The sequence below is a fragment of the Talpa occidentalis genome, unplaced genomic scaffold (genome assembly GCF_014898055.3).
Source record: "Talpa occidentalis isolate TD23 unplaced genomic scaffold, MPIMG_talOcc4v2.1 talOcc4.4, whole genome shotgun sequence".
NCBI lineage: Eukaryota > Metazoa > Chordata > Mammalia > Eulipotyphla > Talpidae > Talpa > Talpa occidentalis.
In genome coordinates this window covers 112,962,590-112,973,323 of record NW_023604295.1, presented here as the reverse complement: position 1 = coordinate 112,973,323, position 10,734 = coordinate 112,962,590, and the positions used below count along the sequence as shown (strand labels likewise).

The window sequence follows — 10,734 nt, the reverse complement described above, 5'->3', positions numbered from 1 at the left end:
AATAAAGATGTATATAGACTGTAATATATATTATAATGGGAATAAGCTAATTATGCCAAATATTTATTGAACATCTATCATATACAATGTACTCAGTGCTTTCAGAACACAAAAATGAGTAACAAAATGAAATTCCCGCCCTCAAGGACCTTACGGAAGTTTAAGAAAGCACAAATCATCATTTTGTTCACATTAAAGTATTATGCATGTGAACATATTTCCTCAGTTTCACCACACCCAGTAGTGGTCCATAAGACGAAGCTACGTATTTTAGTTCATTTTTAATGAAGTCACCAATTTTCATATTAGTCAGATTTCCTTAGATGATACTAGATTAGCAAACAACCTCCAGACTTTAATGATTTACAATAAAGGTTTATTTCTCGTTCACATTGATTTTCCTTGTTCATTCACTGTAGCTTTGTTCATTCACTGTAGCTGTGTTCTACATCCTCTTCGTTTGGGGACCCAAGCAGAAGGTGCAGTCCTCATCTGGGACATAATGGCCTCAGGGCAAAGAGAAAAAGAATAAATGGCAAAATCATTTGGTGTTTCTTAAAGATTTTTGTTTGAAGTGGCCATTGTCACTTTCATCCATATTTTGTTGGCAAAAAAGTCACATGACCCAGCCTAACATGATAGAGAAGGGAAGCATGATCCTCTTAGAGGGTGTGACAACACACATTTTGAACAAATACTACCTTCTTCCACAAAATTGAGGCTGATGTGACATTCAGTAGCAGCAAATGGGAAAGGGAGATTGGGAATGATGGAGTCAGGCTGGAGCACAGCTGGAGACATGTATGTAGACAGGGCTGCATACGATGCTAAAGATGGTCTTCTGTTTGGGGGCAAAGGGAAATTATTGAAAGTCCTGCAGTAGTGGCATGGTGCTATGTTTTAGTTTATACACAGCATTCTGGCAATGGTAAATACAGAAAGAGCAGCTAAGAGGCTATTTCCATAGACTCGATAAATGATGAGGGCATGAACTAGAGCCACACTCTTATTGTAGCTCTGTGAGCGGAGGGCTCAGTTCAGCCATGCCCAGGCTCCTGACCCACAGAGCTGTGAAGTAAAGAAATGTCAGTTACTCTGAAGCAGCAGAAAATGAATATACTAAGTTAAATATGCCACCTTATGTTAAGAGACTAAAGTGTTTTCACAACCTTGTGTAAAATCCCATAAAATAAGTTTTCCAGTATTTCCTTTTGCCGTAAACTTTTCTTCCCAGAGACAAACATGAGATGTTTTCTAAATTAAGATTGCAGATTAACGCACTAGAAGCAAGCTGTGCAGTAGATGGATATAGAACAATGGGACGGATCTCAGTCATAATTCTCATTACTCCTACTCCTCTTCAGTGAACTTGTCTGCATGGAGCAGAAACAAAAGGAACAGGTGCGTCCAGTCGGAGGGGCTGGATCTGCTGACAATCAACACCTCAGGAAAGGAAGCTGGACCAGGAGGGGGTGAAAGCAATGTGAATTTTGTTGAGGAAGCTGAGGCAGAAAATGAATAGAAGGTCATAGAAAGGGAAACAGACAAGGGAAATAGAAGAGAGAATCAGCTTCCATGGTTGTTTGACACATGATTTCATGACAACTTCTAGCTTTTATCCTGTTCCCTAAAATAATTTATCCTTCCAATTAGTATGGGTGATTTTGCCTAGCCAGCAAGCAATGACAGTTCAATTTCCTTGACATTCTGAATTCTACCCCTGCAAGGTTATTAACGGTAATATTCAGCCAGTCCAAGATACCAACGAGGCATCTGTAAAAGCTTCTTCTACAATAGCTTCTTTTATGCTATCGTATATATAGGCTTCATTACAAAGAGCAGCAAGGGGCTTAATATCTGTTGCCTACAACAAAAGGTAATGGCCGTGCAAGAAGAAAGCATTAATGGTTATGTGGAAAGAAGTATAAAAACGTTTAGCAATGTATGAATTCATATCACTTCTACTTACATAAAACACATTTAACATTTCAGTTCTGTTCTAAAGGTTCACTTTAGAGCCAGAATGCAAAACTTTATGAAATTGCTAAGTATTTCAGACTAAATTATGAGTAATTCCTTGGGACATGGTTAAAGATTTGTTAAACACACCACAGAGCAGTTTAAAATGTGCAGTGATTCAATAAGATACAGTAGATACAGTGGGAGTCTTTGATTCATTATTTAGAGAATTATACTTGCGTTATCGTAATTCTTCAATGGTAGGCATATTTCTTGATTACTGTGGTTCATGGTTTTTGGGTAGATGGAAGGTAGCATTGATTACCGATTCAAGATGGAAAAAACATTCTTTACTGAATTCAAAAATCTTTGGTGACCTACTGAGAAAAGACAGAATCAAGGTAACAACCAATATACATGTTTTACCACTGAATGTGATTTGAGAGTCATTTGTGTATTTAAAACACTACTTTTAAAACACTTTCATTCATTCATTCAGAAATGTTGTATAAATGCATATATACTGGGCCTCCCTGGTGGTGCAAAGGGGTTAAGACACAACCTATGAAGCTATCCACAGCCACTGTAGCAGGAGTTCCATCCCCGGCCTGCCAGGGAGCTACCCACATGGTTCAGCAGACCTCCCTGACTCGCCCACTGCTCCCCTAGGCAGTGTATTTCAGTCAGTCTGCCTGTTCTGTGCCCCACTCTGTCTCTGGTGAATTCTCTTACCCCCCCCCCACACACACCTCTGACCTGTACCCAGTTCTTGCATGAATAAATAAATGAAGAAAGAGAGAGAGAGAGAAGAAGAAGAAAGGAAGGAAGGAAGGAGAGAGAGAGAAAAAAGAGAGAGAGAAAAGAAAGAGAGAGAAAGACAAGAAAGAAAGAGAGAGAGAGAAAGGAAGGAAGGAAGGAAAGAGAGAGAGAGAGAGAGAGGAAGGAAGGAAGGAAGGAAGGAAGGAAGGAAGGAAGGAAGGAAGGAAGGAAGGAAGGAAGGAAGGAAGGAAGGAAGGAAGGAAGGAAGGAAGGAAGGAAGAAAGAAAGAAAGAAAGAAAGAAAGAAAGAAAGAAAGAAAGAAAGAAAGAAAGAAAGAAAGAAAGAAAGATCATCCTGACACATATTACAAATGTTAGATTAATCACATTAATGATCTTGTCAAAAGATCTTTACCTTGGTGAAAGTTCAGTTATGAAGGGTAGCAGAATTAATCACTACTTCTTTTGCAGGCTGTGTGACTTACCTCCTTAGCAAGTGTAGTCAGAAAGGAAATTTAGTTGGCCAGTAGGTTAAAGATGTTTGTGCTGCTCTTCGACAGTATGTAAAATGAAGGAGGTTGGTGTTCAGAAATACAGGACTGGGGCTGAATGAGAATACATCTGCAGAATCTCAGTGTTCCATACCTTGTACAGCTACATCAGAAGATCTGAATCTAATATGATGTCAGGTAGGTGAAGACTCAGTAGAAAAAGTTTCCCCTCTGGACAGGACTAGGAAAGAAACGATCACAACTAATGAACTGCTGGTAAGGAATATGCATCAGTATCTAGAGGAAATTTTACCAAGACTGAACTAAGATCACAGGCTAATTGTGGGAATGGCCCAGTGAGTGCCAGTTCTCACAATGATACAAGTGATTTGCAAACAACAAGCTGTTGGGGGTAAGGGGGAATCCCTATCATTCCCAGTGACTTCCTACATTTGAAAAGCTTTCAAACCAGAGAGCACATTTTTCTTGTGCTCTATCTAAATTCAAATATAGTATATACCATTTCTAGTACAACTTTTCAATCTATCCTTAAGATATTTGCCATAGAAGATAGATGAATTTTTTTTCCTTTTCAGTTTTCTTTTTTTTAAGATTTATTTATTTATTTATACAAGCACTGGGTACAGTCAGAAGCATGGGAGGGTAAGAGAATTCACCAGAGCCAGAGCGGGAACAGAACAGGCAGACTGACGAAGTACACTGCTGAGGGGAACAGCGGGCGGCAGGAGAGGTCTGTGCGCCTCGTGGGACCCTCACCCAGCAGCTGGGGATCGAACTAGCACTGCAGAGGCTGCAGGCAGCTTCACAACCCAGCACTCAACCGCTGTGCCACTGGGGAGGCCCGCAGATAGATAAATTTTAAAGAAATTTCTGGTTACCATCTTCAGAAAAAATCTCAGTCCTCTACCTTTTTAGGAACTATTATTTTCCCTACCTTTTCACCATCTCTCTTTTTTCATCTCTGGACACCATCCAAGTTACAGACTTCTCTTTTAACATACTGAAATTAAAATTTGTACAATTTTCCGGCAGGCAGAGGTACTGGGGGGCTGGGAGGCTCCCAGCCCCCAGCAGGTCTTCATTCTATGGGCTCTCCGGCCTTCTCTCTGTTTCTGCTTTTCTTGCTTCTCTCTTGGCTTCTCTTTTTCAGCTTCTGCTGCTCCTGGCATCCCCGTGACACCACCCTTAAAAGCACAGTCTTAGCCCAGGTGAATCCCATCTACCTATGCCCACACCTTATTCCAGGAGCCCGCCAAAAGGCATGCATTCAGGACCGCAAGGATCCATCATCTATCCTGATGGAGGGAGGGCAGAAAAGCCTGACATTTTTCCTTACCCTACAGTCCACCCCCTCAGGGTTTTCTGCCAGATAATCTACATATATATACAATTTTCTTAGCAAACATAAACAATGCAGCCATGGCCCACAAAAGCAAATACATCACAATATAGCAAAATACAACAGAACACAAATAAGTCCAGGTAGGGCCCCAACCTATGCAAAAGACAATTATTGGTACCAGCAGATGAACCACTACATCTGCTGCCAAAGGCACTGCTCATACAAGGGAGGGGAATCACTCACGGCATCTACTGTAACACACCAGGAGCCGTCGTGCTTCCTGGCCTTCTCTGGCTGTAGTCTCGGCTACAAGCCACACACCGCATCCACCCGCAGGATGCACTCAGTCTGGGATTGGCGATTCTATTCTGTTGGGGGTAATCACCAACCCTCAGGGTTTCTGTCTGCAGTCTCTCCAACATTCGGCCTTCATAGCCACCAATGAAACTCGCAGACACCTGCACTCAGGCCAACCCACTGCACAACACATGGGTCAGGGATCCAAACTCTACATTCTGCTTGGGCTCCACCCCAAGCCATGTTCCCCACCCATCCCCCAAGGACGGATTCCTCAGCAACCCACCCTCACTCGAGAATAAGCAGGACATCACCCACAGGTGATTTTACGAGACTCACAGGTCTTCAGCATACTCGGGCTGCTTAACAGCCGCTCAGGGCTTCTCAAACTCAGCATCAGTACCAGCTTTTGCCTTCTCAGTTGGCTTTTCTCCTCCACCTAACTGCTGGGCATACACAGGCTGCTTTTTTGCCTACTGGCCACCCCTAGATTCCCATCTCCTGGGGTTTACAAACAAAACTGTTCCATCCCCAGGGTCCCAAAAATATATCAACCTGCAAGTTCCTCCGCCTTCTGGTGGGATTGTCAGTCCAACTCCATTAGCCCAAGTCCATCAGACCTCTCCCTGCATCAGCACTGGAGAGCTCTGAATCATGGTCCTCTTTTCGCCGATGATTCTGCTGCCTCAGGGGTCATTGACTGGTCCTCTCGGGCATCTCCTCCTCCAGCTGAGGTCTTGTCCCGCAGCTCCCAGACGGTGTCCACCTTCTGTGCCTCCATGGCGTCTCCGGCATCGTCACAGTCAAACACAGTCTGTTACTCCTTAGTCCTTCCAGGTCTTCGGAAGGCTCCATACCCGTCTGCATGGATCATCCTGCCGACTACGCCAATTGTGAGAGGCAGGAGTGGACACAGTGCAGGTTTTCTAGGATCCCATGCAGACCGGGTAAAGGAGGAGTCAGAGTCCTCAGTGGTTTTTGCAGGTTTTTATTGGGATTACCAGGTACACGGCAGGCAGAGGATGGCAGGCCTCCCAGCCCCCAGCAGGTCTTCACTCTATGGGCTCTCCAGCCTTCTCTCGGTTTCTGCTTTTTTTGCTTCTCTCTCGGCTTCTCTTTTTCAGCTTCTGCTGCTCCTGGTGTCCCCGTGACGCCGCCCTTAAAAGCACAGTCTTAGCCTAGGTGAATCCCATCTACCTATGCCCACACCCTATTCTAGGTGCCCACCATCAGGCATGCATTCAGGACCGCAAGGATCCATCATCTATCCTGATGGCAGGAGGGCAGAAAAGCCTGATATTTTTCCTTACCCTACAAGTAGCATCTACATTTCTGTGTATTATTGAAACTTCAGGTTCATTGCAGAAAGTCCTTTTTAAACTCAAGGCCAGCAGAGCCTGACCGGACCCTCTTAAAGCGAGTTCAAGTGAGAACTGTGTCTCTGCTTCCTGACCAAAGGAATTAGCTGTGGGTTCTTAGAGAACCTTTGACTCTCTCTAGACATCCTTGACATTGTTAGCTCATAGACAAAGCACTTTAAACAGTGTTTATTTATAGGCTTTCCTTCCAGGAAGTGACAGGAGGCTCCTAAATGCTGCTCAAATTACTGCATGATGAACTGCACATTAGATGATCTTATGGCATTTCTGATATTAACTCCCAAGAATCACTTTAGACATATGTAGCTCCTTTCCATACACCTTGGATAAATCAAATAATAGTTATTAGACTTTACAGAATTTAGAACATTCTACAATGTGATTTTGTGCCTCCTTTTCTCTGGCACAGTAATCAAGCTGCACAGGGATATAGCATTCACAGCCCGAATGGGAAAATAGATCCCAATTATAGAGGCCTTTTACATTTGTTTTTACTTATCCCTAATGGTCATCTGCATGCATTGATGGTTGTGATATATTTTTAAAAATCACAAGATGTTTATATTCCTTTAAGATGTTCTGACAATGGGATTGAAATGAATCCTTGATTTAAATATTGCACAAGTACTAAATGTTTTACAGGGGTGATTACAGATGGGATTTGTACCCAAGCCATTTTCCCAAAACAAGTTCTCAGCTGCAGGCCACTTAAGTGCAGTTAATTCATTAGAACAAGAACTTGAGTTAAATACATTAGTGACGAACTGTTCATCTGTAATAAGGCTGACTCATGCTGGTAATTTCTTGCATAGTTATTATTCAACGTGTACTCTAGAGTCCTCGCCGAAGGAGAGCAAAACAATGAGAAATGCAGCTTGTCTTTTAGTATCTGGGTTTAAGACTATCTTTCCATGATGATGGCCTGATTTGTGCTTCTCAGTCTTACACCGCATAGACAGAACAGGCTAAGCACGTCTGTGATACTAGACCACTCAGGGAAGGCTGGAGACCCAGGAAATTTAGGGAACAATAGTAGAGGATGGTGGGGTTATTTTTAAAGACTCATGTCTTCAACTCTGGGGCCTGGAAATTATCTCTTTACAACAAGCCCTCCTTAGAGCCAGTGTCTCACCAGCAGTCTCTTATTCCCGAAGCAAATGAATTAATTTGGCAGTTGCTACTCCTCTCCCCAGACCAATCCTGTGCTCTAATTGCCTATTTCCTCCTTCCTGGTTTGGAACATAATACCTTCCTATCATTCCCATATTAAATCAAAGCACGTGTCAGCATTTGGTGGCTTCTAACAACTGTCCTCATTTATTCTACTATCCTACTGTCCTCCCCTTCCCCCACAAACTTTCCACCCCAGAAATAGATTCAAGTCACTCTCTCCCTTTGCTCTATGATCCATCTAGAGAGCTAGTTTCCCAGGACAAGCTTCCAAATCTTTTTTTTTTTTCTTCTCAGGTGTTGTGCCTGTATTCAAATGTACAAAGTAATAATGACCCCAACAAAGTACATTTGTAAGAACCCCATAATTTACCCTTTAAAGTCAGGGCTTTCCTTGTTAGTGGCTTTTAATGCACTTGAAGTCTCTCTCCAGTCCTGATCAGATAGTTAGAAATGTGTGTACTGAGGGATCCTATCATCAATCAACACACGTTGCATTACCCAGGTCTAATATCCAATCTTAAAATAATCTTACCATTCCTCCTAAAATTTAACAATAAGAAAACACTATGTAAAAATAATTCTAGAATGAAGACTTAAACAGGATGTTCATATTGAATTTAAATGTGTTAAGAAGTCAGCATACAGTACAGTAGAATCAAATCAATAGTAAGCATCAAAACACTACCTGGGATCCTCCTTTAAAATACTTAAGGAGCTGTACTTGAGGAATATGTCTGAGAAGTTATGTTCATTCCTTGATTTCATTTATATGACAACGTCCTGGATTTCAGTCATTAAACGTGTTCTTGGGAGGACAGTAAATATATCTTGTATGCTACAGAAATATAAGTAAGTTGTAACCAGAGTAAAAAATGCATTGTTTTTAAAACATTCTTGTGAATTCTTGATGTGTCTTAATACTCCTTCTTGAGTGTCGGAACTTAGTGACTCATTTATAATGGAGTTAGGTGGAAGTGACAGAGTGTGACTTCTGTGATGAGGTCATAAAAGGCATGTAGCTTCCTCTTTTTTCTTTCTTTTGGATTGCTTGCCTGAGGAAAGGCAACTGCCATATTACAAGGACACTCAAGCAGCTTTATGGAGTGAGAACTGAGGCCTTCAGGCGAACACCACTGAGTGAACTTAGAAGCAGTTCATGTGCAGCTTTAGTCAAGATTGCAGAGTGCTGAAGCCTCAACTGATATTGTCGCATCTACTTCATGAACGATCCTCAGCCAAAACTATTCAAATGTATGATCTACCAAAATGAAAAAAATAATACATTTTTGTTGCTTTAAACCACAAAGTTGTGAGACCAACTGTTATGTACCAACAGATAACCACTGCAAGATTCAACACCTCCCTGCAGACTCTCAGGAGCTCTGATCCCTCCAGTCTCTCCCTGGTGTATGTGCATGTGTGAGGGGAGCCAAGGCATAATTCCAGGGCTCATGAAGGGTGCCATTTCTAATGATTCCGTCTGGCTTTTGGCTTCTTGTCGTGTTTGCTGAGCCAGCCTGCCACTCTGTGCCCTTTGATTGGTGAGTTCAGTTCACTGACATTAAGGTGATTACTGGTATCCAACATCTTGCTACTCTCATTTTAGCTTTAATACTCTGGTTCTGTTTTCTTGTGCAATTATTTGTGGACTTTCATCCCTTTGATTTAAATACTGGAGCTGTTTTCAGTATTTCTTAATGGGCAGGTCTAGAGTTGGCAAACTCCTTCAACTCCAACTTATGTCTGGGAAAACCTTCATTTCTCCTTCATATCTGAAAGAGAATATTTCAGGATATGATATTCTTAGTTAGCCATTATTATCTTTGAGTATTTTATATCATTCCTTTCTCTTGATGCTCATAGCATTTCTGTTGAAACATCTGATGAAAGCCTAATAGGTAACTCTCTTCTTCCCCCTAGCCACCTTCAACTTTGTTTCTTTGTCTTGAATGCTTGGTAGTTTCATGAATATGTGCCTTGGTGTATGTCTCATTGCATTTAGATAACTAGCTGTCCTTTTAATTTGATGGACTTATATATTTATTTCCTTTCCCCAAGTTTGGTAAATTTTCCTCTATTATTCCTTTGAATAAGCTCTCTGGACCCCTCTTTCTCTTCCCCTTTGAGTTTACCCATTAACCACATGTTGTCTTTCATCATGTTTGGGTAGTGTTCAAAATATTTCTTCATTCTTTTAAAAATTCATACATCTCTCTCTTCTACTATCTACTGTGCATTACTGTTTTTAAGATCACTAATTTAATCTCTATTCTGCTTCCATTGCTTTTTCTAGAATTTTAAAATCTCATCTATTGAATATTTTGCATCCTTAATCTGTTATTATTAATAGCCTTAATTTCTACTTTCATTGATTTTGTTTCTCAGGTCATTCATTTGTGTTTTTTATAATAATGTGTATCTCTTTGATTAGCTTTTCTGAGTTTTCTTGTAGTGCCTTGACTTACCTTTCTGCATTTTCCCTATCTCTTTGATTTTCTTTTTTATGAATTTTTTATGACTGTACCTGATGCAGAGATAAAAATTTTCCATTTCTTTGTGCTTGGAGTCTAGAGAATTATTCTCTCCTTGTGATATCATATTCCCTTGATATCTTAAGGTACCATGTGTATGTATTTTTTGTCTGCTAATTCTGCTGCTTCAGATTTCCCTATTTAAAAAAAAATCTGCACCATAACTTAGAGAGTTGAACTGCTTTTTTATTTTCTAGCCGGTGGCACTGTGGTTTTATTTGATTCTAGTTTTTGTTTGTTTGTTTTGTTTTTTGAGGTCAGGGGAAGATTTATTACTCATGTATGAGGTCCCAGATAGTTTTAGGTTTTTTTTTTTTTTTTGCCTCTCCTGGTTTCTTCAGGTATGAAGACCTGCTCTTACAGTTGTTGAGTCAGGGGTAGTGGGAGTTTTGTGCAGCACTGGTGCCAGTGCTAGTGTGGGGAAGGGCTGGCTCTTATTGTGGTACTGCAGATATATTTCGCTCTTCTCTGGGAGACTCTATAGTGTAAGCACTTTCATTGTGCTTCACAAGGTCAGAACTAATCCCAAAGGGTGAGGAAGGGGTGCAATCCAACACACTGTATTTATTGTAACAAATAGCCTGTGGAGTGCATTCCAGCTAGTTCCTCTGCACATGTTTCCCCTGAGTCAATAGTGTGAGTTTCCATACCATGCAGCTCTTCCCTCCCTAGGGCTACAGACTGGGCTGATGGTTGCTTCTGTTACCCTTGCCTCAGACCAGAGCTTCCTGGCACTTTTCTCCATCCACTTTAATGAAGGATAATTCTCCACTATCTCCATCT

The 10,734-nt window shown here is 41.4% G+C and overlaps 1 long non-coding RNA gene across 2 annotated transcripts; it reads right to left on the bottom strand.

Annotated features, from left to right (window-relative positions):
- Nucleotides 1-370: 370 nt before the first annotated feature.
- On the bottom strand, nucleotides 371-8,383 carry LOC119256957 (uncharacterized). Of its 2 annotated transcripts, none has more exons than XR_005127938.2 (5): nucleotides 8,106-8,383; nucleotides 3,203-3,449; nucleotides 2,196-2,339; nucleotides 702-841; nucleotides 371-507 (listed from the first exon to the last, which is right to left on the bottom strand). It is a non-coding gene; the product is annotated as an uncharacterized LOC119256957 (long non-coding RNA). The 2 variants fall into 2 exon arrangements; XR_005127939.2 differs by having other exon boundaries at nucleotides 2,196-2,336.
- Nucleotides 8,384-10,734: the final 2,351 nt, after the last annotated feature.